This window comes from Anomaloglossus baeobatrachus, chromosome 6, assembly GCF_048569485.1.
Source record: "Anomaloglossus baeobatrachus isolate aAnoBae1 chromosome 6, aAnoBae1.hap1, whole genome shotgun sequence".
Classification (NCBI taxonomy): Eukaryota; Metazoa; Chordata; class Amphibia; order Anura; family Aromobatidae; genus Anomaloglossus; species Anomaloglossus baeobatrachus.
This window is the reverse complement of record NC_134358.1, coordinates 374,269,054-374,286,139: the sequence shown is the minus strand read 5'-3', so window position 1 is coordinate 374,286,139 and position 17,086 is coordinate 374,269,054. Positions and strand designations below refer to the sequence as shown.

Genomic DNA, 17,086 nt, shown 5'->3' with positions numbered 1-17,086 from the left:
GAACCCTGTGGGGTTGGAGTATCTGGTCCTGTCCCCGGTTCTCCCTTTACTACTGAGTCTTCGGATTCTTTAGGGTTCAGCAAGGTCCTTGATGGTCCCCTTTGCTGAGCAGGTGTTAACAGGTTGGCTTGAAGCTCTTTCCTGTCCTAGGGTCCTGTACACCCGTCTGTGCGTAGTTTCGGGAGTGCTCCACCGGCAACCACCTCTCCTGGGTACCACGTCACCGTCAACCCGAGTCAGGACTTTGCTCAGTCACCTCCTTACATCTCCGCTGTCAACTCTAGACTCTTTACTCTCCACAGTCTGCCCCTCCCACCTGGTCAACTAGTGGACTAGACTGGCCTCGCATCTATGCGGCCATCCATGGTCCCACCCTAGCTAAGAACCATTGTATGGGGGATTGTTGGGGAAAACTGGGATTACCTGGGTTCTTGGTGTTATCGGCACTGGGGTTCTAGGTCCTTAAAGGGGTAGGCCCTGCATCTTGTTGGGAATGCAGAACTTTGTAGCACTCTGATGGCTTCAGGGGCGCTACATTCCCACTTGGTTAATTTCAGCACGTCCTAGGGCTGCAAGGCAAACTGGTTACACATTTGTCTTTTTATTGTCTGTGACGATATGGACACTCAGTACCAAGCATGGGTTAACTTTCTTAAAATTAAGCCAGACATGAAGACAGTTTGTTTATAGATGGGGGATAATCCCTCATTGTTCTACAAGACTCTTGGGAGTTTAGTATTGAAGTTTTTGTTGACTCATGTAATTGTTTTGGCCACTGAAGGCCAGACACCCATTGTATTATGATGTGTTTGCTGGATGCAATTTAACTTAGCTGTCTCTCCCTCGTCTCTGCCATTGACCATTATTACTGGGATATTCTGTATATGGCTTGAAATCTAGCCAATAAGAGCCCAGTCTTATCCACCAATCGTGAAGACCCCAATGGTCTGAATGGAGAGCTCAGGGGTATAAGTAGGAGGACTGTCCATTGCCCAGAGAGACTTTTGCTACATGCTAACAATCTAGGACCTGCGGATCCAATTGGCAAGCCATAACCAAACCTGGATTATAATACTATATGGACTTCAGCATCGAATGCAAGGATTCGGCTGTGATACCAGAGACTACTTAAGGAAGAAACCCAGGTTGGGACATTTTGGTCACCTGACAACAGACTTTGCAGACCTCAGCCAGCTTCTTAAATCTGGTGTTATTCCATTCTCGGTGGGTGCCCGCCGAAAGCGGGGTGCTGCTGGATTGGAGTAAGTAGCCCTGGAAGCTCTGAGGCACGGACATTCTAATCCCTGGTGAGCCAGCGGAAGGGTGAGACTCTGTTGCATGTTACATTTGTGTGTTTTGCTGGTTATGTGCTATGTGCCATTAATTGTTTGGGGATCCAATAAAGTCTTAATATTGTGATTCCCTCACCCTGTGTTGTCTGAGTAGTGTTCCGCCCATGGTTAAGGAGGTCGGGCATTCAGTTGGGATGAGCCCTGGGCCATGCTGTATTTCTACAGGCGGCCGTATCAGCGGACGAGAACACCCACTGACCCCCGTGTCTCCACATTGTCATCAGGTAAAAACATAAACAGGTCCACCCGACGCAAGGGAGGTTCATTTCTTTAATGTTGCAAACCTGGTTATCCCTCCCTGCACCCACCACCCAAAGATCTTAGTCCCAGAACCCTTCTAAGGAGGCAGGTCATTGATTTCACTGGTGACCAGGTCTCGGCCGCCACTGCCGCAGACCTTCCCTGCACCCGGCCTCTCCTGGTTGCAGTACCCACAGCAATGTCCGCTGGATGAGTGTACCCTGGTTGGGCACAACGGGTGCAACTATTTACAGGAACACAAGTTTGTGTTGGCTATTGCCAGTCCTGCAGCTTGGGGTCCATTTTTATAAAACTGGTAACTTTTTCAAAAGGCATTTTAAGTAAACAATTTAACTGGTACCTTAGCAGGTCATAGCTACCATGGTGCTGGGTAGGGGCCGTCAAGTTCACTTGGCCTCCTGGGATCAGCAATCAAAGTCTGTGTGCACTGATCCCGTGCACCTGTAGTGCCTCCTGGTGGCAGCTGAGGGACTGGTGTTGAAGTGAGTGCTGGAGTGGGAACGGGTTCCTCTGCAACGATCTCTGTTGGCACATAAGGTTGCAACTGGGAACCATCCTCAATCCTAGGGCTATGTGAATCCGCTGGACACACACAAGCAAAGTGTCCCGGTTTGCTGCATCGATGGTAAGTCGGTAGTGGGACATGGCTCAGGGGGGTAACAGGCTCCTCATCTGGCACTGGCTCCAGGACCTCAGACAAGGACCGCATCATGAGGACAGCACGGAAGCCATTACCCTCCGTGCGCGGAACCCAGGCAGCCTCCGGTGTGCTAGAATGCGAGTCCGATTCCTCCGGTTCCACGGCGGCAGGGACAGGTGCAATCTGCTCATCATCATCCCTCCCAGCATGCTTAGGATTAACCGGTTCCATGGCCCAGTCCATTGGGTTTCTCTTTCTTTGCCACTATCTTGCGGGACTCGAGCACCTCTGGGAACTTCTTGGTCAGGTTACTGCCTGCTTCTGCCTGCGCTTACAGGCGTTGTGGGCGGGGTTTCTTTTCGCGCCTTTTAGTTTGCTGTGGCGCAGTTATTTTTCACAGCAAAATGATGGTGGTTTTTCAAACAATACAGTTCAGTCCATACAATACAACTTTTAAGGCACACGTCACCCGGTTTGACTGGGTCCAGTTCAATCCTGTTCGTGATGCCAGGAAAAAGGGTTGTAGCACCCAGGGATGTGGGGTACTCAGTTCCGGGTATTGTAAGTCCTGGGGATGTCACGATGGTGGCCATTACCCGGTTGCGTGCCCTGGGCCCTTTTTGTAATGGTGATACTTACAGGGGATATTTGATTAGAGTTCACTTGTGACGCCACTTGCGGTGTTGCGGCTATATGTAGGGAGCCGCCGCTGCAGAGCGTCTCTACTAGGGCTGATGGTATTGCAGCTAGTATGGTAGTACCACCGCAAGTAGGGTATTGCCCTAGTGGATGTATGGTGCAGTGGGTGTCGGAAGGAGTCCAGACAGGTATTCAGTGCAACTGGTTTACTCATGTTGGGATGTTAACTGGTTGTGCAAGGCCAGCTGGTTTCGCCTCCAGGTCCCCTTCGTCCCAGTGCCAGTCTGCTTCTCTGGTACCTTCTTCCCCTGCACCTGTCTCTTGTAAGTGGGTCCCCGTGGTATGGAACACTGGGGGTCCCCGGTCTGTGGTTTGTCCACTTCTGTCCGCCTGACGGTAGCGTGAACCCTGTGGGATTGGAGTCTCTGGTCCTGTCCCCGGTTCTCCCTTTACTACTGAGTCTTCGGATTCTTTAGGGTTCAGCAAGGTCCTTGATGGTCCCCTTTGCTGAGAAGGTGATAACAGGTCGGCTTGAAGCTCTTTCCTTTTCTAGGGTCCTGTACCCCGTCGGTGCGTAGTTCTGGGAGTACTCCACCATACTCCACCGGCAACCACCTCTCCTGGGTACCAGGTCACCATCAACCCGAGTCAGGAGATTGCTCAGTCACCTCCTTACACCTCTGCTGTCAACTCTAGACTCTTTACTCTCCACAGTCCGCCCCTTCCACCTGGTCAACTAGTGGATTGGATTGGCTCCACCTCTAGGCGGCCATCTATGGTCCCACCCTAGCTAAGAACCATTGTATGGGGGATTGTTAGGGAAAACTGAGATTACCTGGGTTCTTGGTGTTACCGGCACTGGGGTTCTGGGTCCCTAAGGGGGTAGGCCCTGCATCCTGGTGGTGATGCAGAACCTTTTAGCACCCTTGATGGCTTCAGGGGTGCTACATTACACCATGCCACTAGATACAACTAGTGTTTCATCAAAATAAAACCTTTGTTTTGAACAAAACGTGATGATCATAATTAGAGAACAGAGGGGGCGTGTCCTGGCTATGGAGGAGTGAGGACGTGTTTGTCTCAGCTCCTGCCACCGGACTACATTACTGACAATTAAACCAGCCCAAGAGCCTGGATGAAAAGGATATGCAGCGCAGGAGAAGGGAGAGATCCCAGGGGCCCAGCAGAGGAGCATCACGGACAGAGGAGAAGGGAATCAGAGGCTTCCTTACCGGGCCAAAGCAGAGGACAGCACCGCAGACATCTTCCAAGACGGAGAGGCAGGGGAAGCCCCAGCAGCAGCAGAGACAGAGGGAGGAAACCACCCGGGCAGCGGAGGAGAGGCAGCTGATAACCCCAGACAGCCAGCGTGCAAGGTCTCAGGTACAGGGGAATCCTGGAGCAGGGAGCATGGGTACAACCCCCACCATTCCTGATTGCAGACCTGCAGTGGGGAGGCCTCAGGAGGGGGGAGAGGTGCCCTTACCCCTGTCACAGAAGGAGGACAATAATAAATCTCAAGCAGAGGCTGTTAATGCTGCAAATGGGGAACAGGGCCCTGCTAGTGGAAATCTCCTATCTTCAGTGAGACACAGCCTGAGTCAAAGTGTGTATGATATGGAAATGCAAGCAGAGTTAGAGCCTGCCACAAGTACAATAAGATCGCATGAACCAGGAGTGCTGACAGAACTAAATGAAATCCGGGCACACATTTTTTCTATGCCCACCAGAGAAGATATGGAGACATATATAGCAAGGCTGGAACAGGCATACTGTCACGGCCGGGCGGTCGGGCAGACCCAGGAGGTGGATCCACTGGACCGAACTCTCTGAGATGGTGGTAGGGAGTCCGGCAGCTGAAGCACTGATGGGCAGTAGAACAGTCCGTGCAAGAGAAGGCAGCGGAGGAGTCCCAGGGACCACGGAGTCACAGAAGGTGGTCTTGGTGACGTAGCTCAGGTTCGGAGGCCGAGGTGATATCAGGCGGGGTCCGGAACCTCTGGAGCAAGATGACGGGTCACCGCAGGGATCCGGGATGGTACGGACTGTCAGATGGCAGACGGACAGCGTGCGGGGATCAGGACACGGCAGACTGGATGGCGAGGCAGGTACGGCTCTACAAAGACAGATAGGTGAGTACAGGCACATAAACACCAAGAGACCTGACTCCTAGCTCAGGGAACACGAAGATCAGGCCCCGCCCCCTTGGACAATGACCCCCTATATACCCTGTACCTGTGCAACCTCATTTCCTGTTAATGGACGCTGGCCCTTTAAGAAAGGGTCAGTGACCGCGCGCGCGCCCTAATGCGCATGCGCGCCGCCCGGGTGCCAGAAGCCAGGGAAGGAGGCTGCGAGGAGGACGCAGGGGAGCCGGCCAGGTCCAGGGAAGCTGTCGGGCGCCGGGATCGGGGGCCCGGAGCCCTGGGACGGACGGAATCCGGTGACTGGGGAGCGGAGAGCGTGGCAGGTGAGCCGGGGAACGGGGGTGAGGACCCGGGGAGCGTGACAGTACCCCCCCCCCCCACGCCCCCCTCCCCGCAACCGGGACATGAAGGCACGGATAAGAGGAGTGCCCACGTTCTCCCTGGGCTCCCAAGACCTATCCTCAGGACCATACCCTTCCCAGTCCACCAGGAAGAACTGTCGACCTCGTACGGTCTTCATGGCCACGATATCCCTTACCGCATAGATGTCATCATCGGCAATAGGAGGAGGGGCCGGACTGGCAGCAGCGGAGAAGGGACCAAGGACAACCGGCTTGAGCAGAGAGACGTGGAAGGAGTTGGGTATCCTCATCGTGGCCGGGAGCTGTAGCTTGTAGGATACCTCATTGATCTTGCTGAGGACCTTAAACGGCCCGATGTAGCGAGGACCCAGCTTGTAGGAAGGTATCTTCAATCGGATGTACTGGGAAGCAAGCCAGACCAGGTCACCAGGAGAGAAACACGGAGGATCCAGACGTCTCTTGTCAGCGTGTTTCTTCATCCGCTGGGAAGCGCGCCCAAGGGACGCTTTGACAGAGTCCCAAATGGTAGCAAAGTCACGAACTGCAGTATCAGCAGCCGGAACATCCGATGAAGGGGATATAGGCAATGGGACGGCGGGCTGGAGTCCATAAACAACATGGAAGGGAGATTCGGAGGATGACTCACTGACGTGGTGGTTATGGGAGAATTCAGCCCAAGGCAGAAGCGAGGACCAGTCGTCGTGATGGGCGTTGACATAGTGACGTAGGTATGAGGTCACGATTTGATTGACCCTCTCCACTTGGCCGTTAGACTGAGGATGGTAAGAAGAAGAAAAGTCCAGAGTCACTCCCAGATGTTTGCATAGAGCCCTCCAGAAGCGGGAGGTGAACTGAGTTCCTCTGTCGGACACTATGTGGGATGGAAAGCCATGCAAGCGGAAGATGTGATGTATATAGGCTTCCGCGAGTTCCTGAGCAGAGGGCAGTCCGGCCATAGGAACGAAGTGGGCCATTTTGGAGAATCGATCAACCACGACCCATATGACTGTGTGCCCGGAGGATAATGGCAAGTCCGTAATAAAGTCCATTGCTATGTGTTGCCACGGGACTGAGGGTATCGGTAAAGGCAGAAGACGGCCATGGGGCAAGTGTTTGGGCGTCTTGTTCCTGGCACAGGAGGAGCAGGCAGAGACAAAAGCAGCGACGTCCGTGCGAAGGGATGGCCACCAGTAATGGCGTACAATCGCACCCCATGTTCTCTTCTGACCAGCATGCCCGGCTGTTTTTGAGGCATGACCCCAGTGTAACACTTTTTGCCTGTCGGTATCGGAGACATAGGTCTTCCCGGGCGGTATCTGGGCTAGGGTAACAGGGGCCACCGGAATGATGTTGCTAGGACAGATGATGGGTTGGGTAGTCTCTTCCTCCTGCTCCATGGGCATGAAAGACCTGGACAAGGCATCAGCGCGTACATTCTTGTCCGCGGGTCGGAAGTGAAGCTGAAAGTCGAACCTGGCAAAGAATAAGGACCACCTGGCTTGCCGTGGGTTCAGTCGCTGAGCGGACCGCAGGTATTCTAGGTTCTTGTGGTCCGTGTAGATGATCACGGGATACACTGCACCTTCCAGGAGGTAGCGCCATTCCTCCAGTGCCAGTTTGACTGCCAAGAGCTCTCGGTCCCCGATGGTATAGTTGCGTTCAGGCGCTGAGAAGCCCTTGGAGAAGAATCCGCAAGTCACCATCTTCCCGGAGGAGGACTTCTGCATGAGCACTGCTCCGGCTCCTGAGGAGGAGGCATCCACCTCCAAGGTGAACTGGCGGTTCAACTCCGGACGGTGAAGTACAGGCGAGGAAGCAAAAGCCCGCTTCAAAGAGCCAAACGCGGCGTCGGCCGCAGGCGACCAGTCCTTTGGATTTGCCTCTTTCTTAGTCAAAGCGGAAAGTGGAGCAGTCAGAGCAGAGAAGTGAGGGACGAATTGGCGGTAGTAGTTGGCGAATCCCAGGAAGCGTTGGATTGCCTTCAGTCCAGAAGGGGGAGGCCAGTTGAGAATGGCGGAGACCTTCTTGGGATCCATCTGCAGTCCAGTCTCAGAGATGATGTACCCCAGAAAGGGGAGAGAAGACTGCTCAAAGACACACTTCTCATACTTTGCGTACAGACGGTTCTCTCTTAGTCGTCGTAGAACCAGCTGTACGTGCTCTCTGTGGGTTGGGAGGTCCGGAGAGAAGACAAGGATGTCATCTAGATATACTACCACACAGGTGTAGAGGAGGTCTCGGAACACGTCGTTCACCAGTTCTTGGAAGACGGCAGGGGCGTTACACAGGCCGAAGGGCATCACGCAGTACTCATAATGTCCATCACGCGTATTAAACGCGGTCTTCCATTCGTCACCAGAGCGGATGCGCACCAGATTGTAAGCACCCCGAAGATCCAGCTTGGTGAACAGACGAGCTCCTCTAAGCCGGTCAAACAATTCGGGGATGAGCGGCAGAGGGTACTTGTTCTTAACAGTGATCTGATTCAGACCCCGGTAGTCGATGCAGGGACGTAAATCGCCCTCTTTTTTCTTGACAAAGAAGAAACCTGCTCCAGCAGGAGAGGAGGATCTCCGAATGAATCCCCTAGCCAGGCTCTCTGAGATGTAAGTCGACATAGCCCTTGTTTCGGCTGGAGATAAAGGATATATCCGTCCTCGTGGTGGCGTTGTTCCAGGGAGCAGGTCGATGGCACAATCGTAGGGGCGATGTGGCGGCAGTACCTCGGATTCTTTTTTATCAAAGACATCAGCAAAGGACCAATAAGCCGAGGGCAGCCCCGGTAGGTTCTCAGGAACCGGAGGTCGTCGGATGGGTTGTGTGGATTTTAGGCATCTCTCATGACACGAAGCACCCCAGCGGGTGATTTCGCCAGTGCCCCAGCTGACTGATGGTTCGTGAGTCCGTAACCATGGAAGGCCCAGCAGGATCTGATGGGACATGTGCGGTAGGACGTAGAAGGCGATGTTCTCGGTGTGAAGAGCACCGATGCGCAGTTCAACCGGCCTGGTGGTCCAGGAGATGGTGTCAGAAAGGGGTCTCCCATCCACAGAGGCAATCACCAGGGGCTTGTTGAGTGGGATAACAGGCACCTGGTATTTGTCCACGGTGGCTTGCTGGATGAAATTGCCTGCTGCCCCGGAATCAAGATAGGCCTCAGCCGTGAACCGCGTCTCTCCCGTTGTCACTTGCACGGTCCATGTGACCGGATCGGAGAGAGTCCCAGCACCTAGGGTGGCCTCTCCTACCAACCCTAGGCTTTGGAGTTTCCCGGCCTTTCCGGACAGGAACGGAGGAGGTGTGTGCCCTCACCGCAGTAAAAGCAGAGACCCTGGGCAAGCCGCTCTGCTCTACGTTGTGCAGACTGACGCACTCGGTCAATCTGCATGGGCTCGTGGACGGGACTCCCAGCTGTTGATGACTGAGGTACGGAGGGCTTCTGAGGAGGAGATGAATGCCGTAACGGGCGTCTCTCACGAGATAGCTCTTTGGAGCGCTCCTGAAAACGTATGTCCACACGAGTTGCTAGGGCAATCATGGCATCTAGGGTGGAGGGCACGTCCCGACCCGCCAACTCATCCTTGATGCGACTCGAGAGTCCCTCCCAGAAGGCGGCTGTTAGAGCCTCATTATTCCACCCGAGTTCTGAAGCCAAAGTGCGAAAACGGATGGCGTATTGACCCACCGTCAGTGTTCCTTGACGTAGGCGGAGGAGTGATGAAGCAGAGGCAGAAGCGCGTCCCGGCTCGTCAAAGGTGCTGCGGAATGCCTGCAGGAACTGTTGAAGATCCTTGGTCATGGGGTCCTCCTTCTCCCACAAGGGGTTCATCCACGCCAGCGCCTCGCCCTCTAGGTGGGACATTATAAAGGCGACCTTGGCTTGGTCGGAGGCGAACAGATGTGGCAGCTGCGTGAAATGAAGGGAACATTGATTTATGAAGCCCCTGCAGGTCTTGGGATCTCCAGCATAACGAGGAGGTGACGCCAAACGGAGTCGGGAAGCATCTGACGAGGTTGCCACTGGTGCGGGGGCCATGGCTTGCCTGGCGGGGGACCTGGGTGCTGCAGGCGTCATTGATGCTTGTAATGTGTACAGGCGGGTGTCCACGGAGGTCATGAATTGCAGCATGCGGGTCTGGACTTCACGCTGGCGTTGGAGTTCCTCTTGCAGAGCCATTAGTGCTGCAGCGGGATCCATGGCCTGATCTTACTGTCACGGCCGGGCGGTCGGGCAGACCCAGGAGGTGGATCCACTGGACCGAACTCTCTGAGATGGTGGTAGGGAGTCCGGCAGCTGAAGCACTGATGGGCAGTAGAACAGTCCGTGCAAGAGAAGGCAGCGGAGGAGTCCCAGGGACCACGGAGTCACAGAAGGTGGTCTTGGTGACGTAGCTCAGGTTCGGAGGCCGAGGTGATATCAGGCGGGGTCCGGAACCTCTGGAGCAAGATGACGGGTCACCGCAGGGATCCGGGATGGTACGGACTGTCAGATGGCAGACGGACAGCGTGCGGGGATCAGGACACGGCAGACTGGATGGCGAGGCAGGTACGGCTCTACAAAGACAGATAGGTGAGTACAGGCACATAAACACCAAGAGACCTGACTCCTAGCTCAGGGAACACGAAGATCAGGCCCCGCCCCCTTGGACAATGACCCCCTATATACCCTGTACCTGTGCAACCTCATTTCCTGTTAATGGACGCTGGCCCTTTAAGAAAGGGTCAGTGACCGCGCGCGCGCCCTAATGCGCATGCGCGCCGCCCGGGTGCCAGAAGCCAGGGAAGGAGGCTGCGAGGAGGACGCAGGGGAGCCGGCCAGGTCCAGGGAAGCTGTCGGGCGCCGGGATCGGGGGCCCGGAGCCCTGGGACGGACGGAATCCGGTGACTGGGGAGCGGAGAGCGTGGCAGGTGAGCCGGGGAACGGGGGTGAGGACCCGGGGAGCGTGACACATACCGTACAGAGCTGTCGGCCCTGAGGGGGGAGGTGGAAAGATTGGACACTCAGAACCAAATACAGGGTGCTAAAATACAGAATATAGAAGATACCACTCAGTCACAAGGGGCCATTTTGGATCAACACTCCCGCCAAATACAAAACATGGTGGAAGCAATGGACGATGCTGAAAACAGGGGCCGGAGAAACAATTTAAGGGTCCGGGGTTTACTAGAGTCTGTTGAACCTAAGGATCTCCAGAGAGCCCTCCAAGTGATGTTTAATAAGATCCTGGGTGAACAATCAAGCCAACCCCTGGAGCTAGATAGAGTGCATAGAGCGCTTGGTCCTAGACCTACACAGAATGACAGACCTCGAGATGTGATTTGCAGGGTCCACCGTTATGTCCTTAAAGAGGCCATCCTGTTTAAGCTGCGCAGTGGAGTTTCACCAGCATACGAGGGGAGCCAAGTTCAGATTCTGCAGGACTTATCCCGTTTCACTTTACAAAGAAGGAGAGCACTGAAACCTCTCCTGGACATGCTCCATTCGTATGAGTTTAAGTACAGCTGGGGATTTCCCTTCCGCCTGCAGGTCCGACACGCGGGAAGAATGCATGTTCTTAGGAACCCGACTGATATGCCATCATTTGCTGCAGCCCTGGACATTCCAATGGTGCCTATAGAGGAATGGCCGGTGTTTCCAATGGGGGGATGGGGTGCTGCCCCAGATGGTGATCGGATGCATGACCCTCGAAGAGGAAGACCAGTCTGATGTTTAAGGAGTTATTGGCTTATAACAAAAATTCATTGTTTCTCAATAGAATGTACCTCCCAGTTTTCCCATAATTTTTTTTGCCCGGGGGATTAAGTCTTACTGATTACGAGTGAGGGGGGTTCCCTCCCGCCTTCCTGGAAGGTGGGGGCAGGGGGGCACCCCTTGACGGTGTATAACACAATATTCTCTCTAGACGTTGTGTCCCCACATTATATAGGGCTCTGGCTGACAAACTAAGTTGAATAATTGCTTTTTGTTAGTCCGGGGCAGGGGGCTCCTTTGTAGAAAGTTCCCTCCCTGATTGGGATAACACGCCATAAAGGAGTGGCGTAGTCTCACCAGCCCTGGGTTAGACAGTTTGGTATACCCGACTAAATTACATGCTATATTTCTCTCTGTGTCTGATGTGTGCTGGAGGTGTGGCACAGACACAGGTACAATGCTACACATATGGTGGAGCTGTACTAAGCTGCAACCCTTTTGGGACTCCATGTTCTACCTGTACAAAAAGATGAGCGGAGGTGAAATAGAAAAGTCCCCCCAGGTTGCCCTTCTTTCTATGCTCCCAGGAGCTATTAAAACACAAAAAAAGGACATGTTGCGATTTTGCCTGGCGGCTGCCTGTATGATTATCCCACGATTTTGGAAACATACTAGATGCCCTACGATGCTGGATTGGTTGGAGGAGATGACAAACCTCCAGGGAATGGAGGAGCTGACAGCAGAACTAAATGGGAACACAGAAAAATTTACTACAGTTTGGGGACCATGGATTATGTTCATGGAGTCCCCAGAGTTTGTGGAGAGTTTGGCGAGCTTTTTAAACTGAGAAACGGTGGGGAGTCTCATTCCTCCCCCCCCTTTTTTCTTTTCTTTTCTTGCTTTCCCCCCTCTCCCCCTTCTCTCTAATTTCCTCTTCTTTATGCTTGTATCTTTCCTCTTCTTTCTTTTCTGAACATTAACCCCTTCACCCCCGGCCACTAAAACACCCTAATGACCGGGCCATTTTTTGCAATTCTGACCAGTGTCACTTTGACAGGTTATAACTCTGGAACGCTTCAACGGATCCTGGCGATTCTGACATTGTTTTTTCGTGACATATTGCACTTCATGTCAGTTGTAAATTTAGGCCGATACTTTTTGCGTTTATTTGTGAAAATTTAGGAAATTGTGCGAAAATTTGGAAAATTTTGCAATTTTCAAACTTTGAAAATGTATGCCCATAAATTTGAGAGATATGTCACACAAAATAGTTACTAAATAACATTTCCCACTTGTCTACTTTACATCAGCACAATTTTCGAAAGAAATTTTTTTTTCGTTAGGAAGTTAGAAGGGCTCAAAGTTCATCAGCAATTTCTAATTTTTCCAAAAAAATTTACAAAATAATTTTTTTTAGGGACCACATCACATTTGAAGTGACTTTGAGAGGCCGAGGTGACAGAAAATACCCAAAAGTGACCCCATTCTAAAAACTGCACCCCTCACACTGCTCAAAACCACATCCAAGAAGTTTATTAACCCTTTAGGTGCTTTACAGGAACCAAAGCAATGTGGAAGGGAAAAATGAAAATTTTACTTTTTAACACAAAAATGTTACTTTAGCCATAAAATTTTCATTTTTACAAGGGAGAAAAGAAAAAGTGCACCCTACAATTTATTGTGCATTTTCTCCTGAGTACGCTGATACCCTATATGAGGTAAAAATTAATTGTTTGGGTGCACGGCAGAGGTTGAAAGGCAAGGAGCGCCATTTGAATTTTTGAACGCAAAATTAGCTGCACTCATTAGCGGACGCCATGTCGGGTTTGAAGACCCCCTGAGGTGCCTAAACAATGGAGCTCCCCCACAAGTGACTCCATTTTGGAAACTAGAGCCCTCAAATAATTTTTCTAGATGTTTGGTGAGCACTTTGAACACTTGGGGGCTTCACAGAAGTTTATAACGTTGAGCCGTGAAAAGAAAAAAAACATTTTTTACCACAAAACTGTTGCTTCAACTAGGTAGCTTTTTTTTTCACAAGGGTATCGGGAAAAAATGCAACATAAAATGTATTGTCCATTTTCTCCTGAGTACGCAGATACCTCATATGTTGTGGAAATCAAATGTTTGGGCACACGGCAGATCTCGAAAGGGAAGGAGCGCCATTTGAATTTTTGAACGCAAAATTAGCTGCACTCATTAGCAGACGCCATGTCAGGTTTGAAGACCCCCTGAGGTGCCTAAACAATGGAGCTCCCCCACATGTGACCCCATTTTGAAAACTACAGCTCTCAAATAATTTTTCTAGATGTTTGGTGAGCACTTTGAACATCTGGGGGCTTCACAGAAGTTTATAAAGTTGAGCTGTGAAAAGAATTTTTTTTTTTTTTACCACAAAACTGTTGCTTCAACTAAGTAGCTTTTTTTTTCCACAAGGGAATCAGGAAAAAATGCACCATAAAATATATTGTGCAATTTCTCCTGAATACGCAGATACCTCATATGTGGTGGAAAGTAATTGTTGGGCGCATGGCGTGGCTCAGAAGAGAAGGGCACCATTTGACAGTAAAATTGGTTGGATTCATTAGCGGACGCCATGTCACATTTTTAGACCTCCCCTATGGTGCCTAAACAGTGGAGCTCCCCCACAAATTACCCCATTTTGGAACTAGACCCCTCAAGGAATTTATCTAGATGTTTAGTGAGCCCCTTGTACCCCCAGGGGCTCCACTGAAAGTTGATAACGTTGAACCGTGAACATTTTTTTTTTTTTAATTTTTTTTTTAAATTTTTGCAGCAACAAGGTATCTTTTTTTTTTCTTTTTACAATGGTATCAAGAAAAAATGCACCATAAAACGTATTGTGCAATTTTTCCCGAGTACGCAGATACCTCATATGTGGTGGAAATCAATTGTTTGGGCGCATGGCGGGGCTCAGAAGACAAGAAACGCCATTTGACTTTTCAAACGCACAGACGCAGTGCACTGATCGGCCGCTGCAGGAGGCACGGTCGGATGAGATACAAAAAGCGCTGGGGATACGGAAAAAAAAAAAAAGTCACGCCAAAAATTGAGCAGGGATGCTGATCCGCGCTCAGCGGGACGCACGGACAGATGCGATACTTTTTTTTTCCATATCCCTGACGCTTTTTGTATCAAATCAGTCTGTATCGAGCGCTGATCAGGGATGCACATAACGGATCGGCATCCCTGCTCAATTTTTGGCGTGACTTTTTTTTCCGTATCCCCGATGCTTTTTGTCACGCCAAAAATTGAACAGGGATGCCGATCTGTTATGTGCATCCCTGATCAGCGCTCGGCGGGACGCACGGACTGATGCGATGCAAAAAGCGTCGGGGATACGGGAAAAAAAGTCCCACCGAAAACTGACCACGGATGCAGATACGTTATCTGCATCCCTGATCAGCTCTCGGCGGGACGCACGGACGCATGAGGTGTAAAAATGGACAGGGGATAGAGGAAAAAAAAGAAAAAGAAAAAAAAAAGTTATACTCACAGTACCCAGAGGATTAGCAGGAGGAACAGCTTTACAGGAGCAGCAGGCAGGAAGTTGGACAGCTCAGCAGAAGACCCAGGAAGAAGGACCCAGCGATGGAGGCAGATGTGATCGGCCGGTGAAGACAGGTAAGAGGACGTCGGGGGGACAGCAGAGGGGGAGGGGGACAGCAGAGGGGGAGGGGGAGAGCAGAGGAGGAGGGAAATACTGGAGGAGCTGCAGAATAGAGATCACGGGGGAGGCCGGCAGATTGGGATGGCGGGGGGCAAATTGGGATGGCGAGGGCAGATCGGGATGTCGGGGGCAGATCGGGATGTCGGGGGGCAGATCGGGATGTCGGGGGGCAGATCGGGATGTCGGGGGGCAGATCGGGATGTCGGGGGGCAGATTGGGATGTTGGGGGGGCAGATCGGGATGTCGGGGGGGCAGATCGGGATGTCGGGGGGCAGATTGCAGGGGGGCACGGGCAGGGGCCATTACGGGAGCGCGCAGGAGCAATCACAGGAGCGCGCAGGGGCTGCAAGGTGAGCACAATACTCACCGCTCCTGCTCCGTGACGTGACAGCAGCAGCAGCGGTGGCGTGGTACCACTTGTACCAGCCAGTGCTGCACGCTGCAGACATGTTGGGGGAGGGTCCCCAGACCAGCACAGGCCTGGGGAGGGCAGCCACCAGCAAATCAAACCGCCCCACTGCACACTGATTGGAGCGATTGCGCGTCATAGCACGATCGCTCCAATCAGTGCTGCAGGGGCTGGGGGCGGCATGTTTGAGATACACCTATGATCTGCTGTACCTGCTACGACATCTCATAGCTGGATCTCACAGTATCGCACTATTTCCGGCATTATTTTTACCGAAATCAGTGCGAAAGATGTGGTTGGCGGTTCAGATTTGAACAGCCAATCACATCGATAGTCGATGGGGGGTGGCGATGCCACCCCCCCTGGGGTGAAGCAAAGGTCCCCTGCTGTAAGAAACAGCAGGGGACATCATTTGAAAGCCGTTGCTATGGCCACGGCAATCAAATGAACTTTAGGCAGTAAAATTACGTCCCTGGTCGTTAAGTCACGTTAAAATAGGACGTAATTTTACTGCCCGTGGTCGTGAAGGGGTTAATCTACATTATTCTAGTTTCATTTTTTATATGAAAAGATTTATCAATAATTCAATTCATAAGACAATAGACATACAAGGAGAATGTGTATATTAGGATACGGGAAGTCAAAAGAAGTGGGAATTCTGACCTATAATTTATAAGTGGTTGTATGGTAATAGCACAAAGATAATTTGAAGAATTCCAAGAAATTTAGTAATATAACAATTTCTGGATGTTATCCAGGCATTGAGAAAATGATGTTTATGTATTGCAATTGCACAAATGATATGTTTGTATGTTGACAACAGTTTCATCAATAAAACAGATTTGAAATAATTAGATAACAGCAATTACTGTAGCACAGAGAAAGATTATAAGTAACTTTACTGAAGGTAACAACAGTCACCGATCAGTAGGAAGTGTACAGGCCTTTGATTTGAATGACTTCAGCACATCTATGGCCACAGGATGTCACTAGTCTCTTACACGGCTCTGGTGTGATTTTGGTCTGCTTTTCTTCCAGCCTCTTCCACAGTTCTTTGGCTGTTGTGTGTTTCTTGGCCATAACCTTGTCACCAACGAGTTTTCAGAGGTTTTCTATTGGGTTTAGGTCAGGACACTGGGCTGGCCAGCTCATTGTTTTAATGTTTTCTGTTTCAAGGAACTGCTTTACCCATTTTGCTGTGTGACAGGGGGCATTGTCCTGTATGAAAATTGCTAGATGACTGAGTGATGAATGCAATAAGGAACCACGTGTTGTTGAAGAAGGTTCTGATACACACTTGCATTAATTCTACCATGTAGCTGTATGAGAGGTCCAACTCCTGCTGCTGAACACATTCCTCAAACCATGACACTCCCTCCACCACCTTTCACTGACTTCTTAACACACTTTTGGTTCATTTTTTCCCAAGTTTGTTGATGAACATAATGTTTCCCATCAGACCCAAATAAACTAAACTTGCTTTCATCACTAAAATGAACTGTGGACCACGTCCCCTCTGTCCACACAACATGCTCTTCACCAAAGGGGAGTCTAGGCTTTTGATTCATTCTGCTAATGACAGGTTTGGTCACTGCTGAGTGGGCTGTCAGCCCAAATCCTCTTAAATCTCATGACACTGTATGATGAAAAAAATCCTTACCCTGTTCAGTGCTGTTCGGTCTGTGTCAGTCACTTTGGAACCGCACACCATTTTTCCAAAGTCTGTCGAAACTGGAAAGTTAAGCTGCCAGTTAAATAGAGTTTGTCAGATGATTAAGGAAATTAGCATCAGGTACCAGATTAACACCAATAACTTGCAGGCATCTGAAAGTGTTCTCAAATTTTGATCAGTGTTCTTTTTCATTTATCTCATGTACATTTTTATTATGTGCT

The 17,086-nt window shown here is 51.1% G+C and overlaps 1 protein-coding gene across 1 annotated transcript in view; it reads left to right on the top strand.

Annotated features, from left to right (window-relative positions):
• Window positions 1–17,086, top strand: part of PKD1L1 (polycystin 1 like 1, transient receptor potential channel interacting) — an 884,746-nt gene that overhangs the window by 50,033 nt on the left and 817,627 nt on the right. The gene's annotated exons all lie outside the window — the stretch shown is intronic.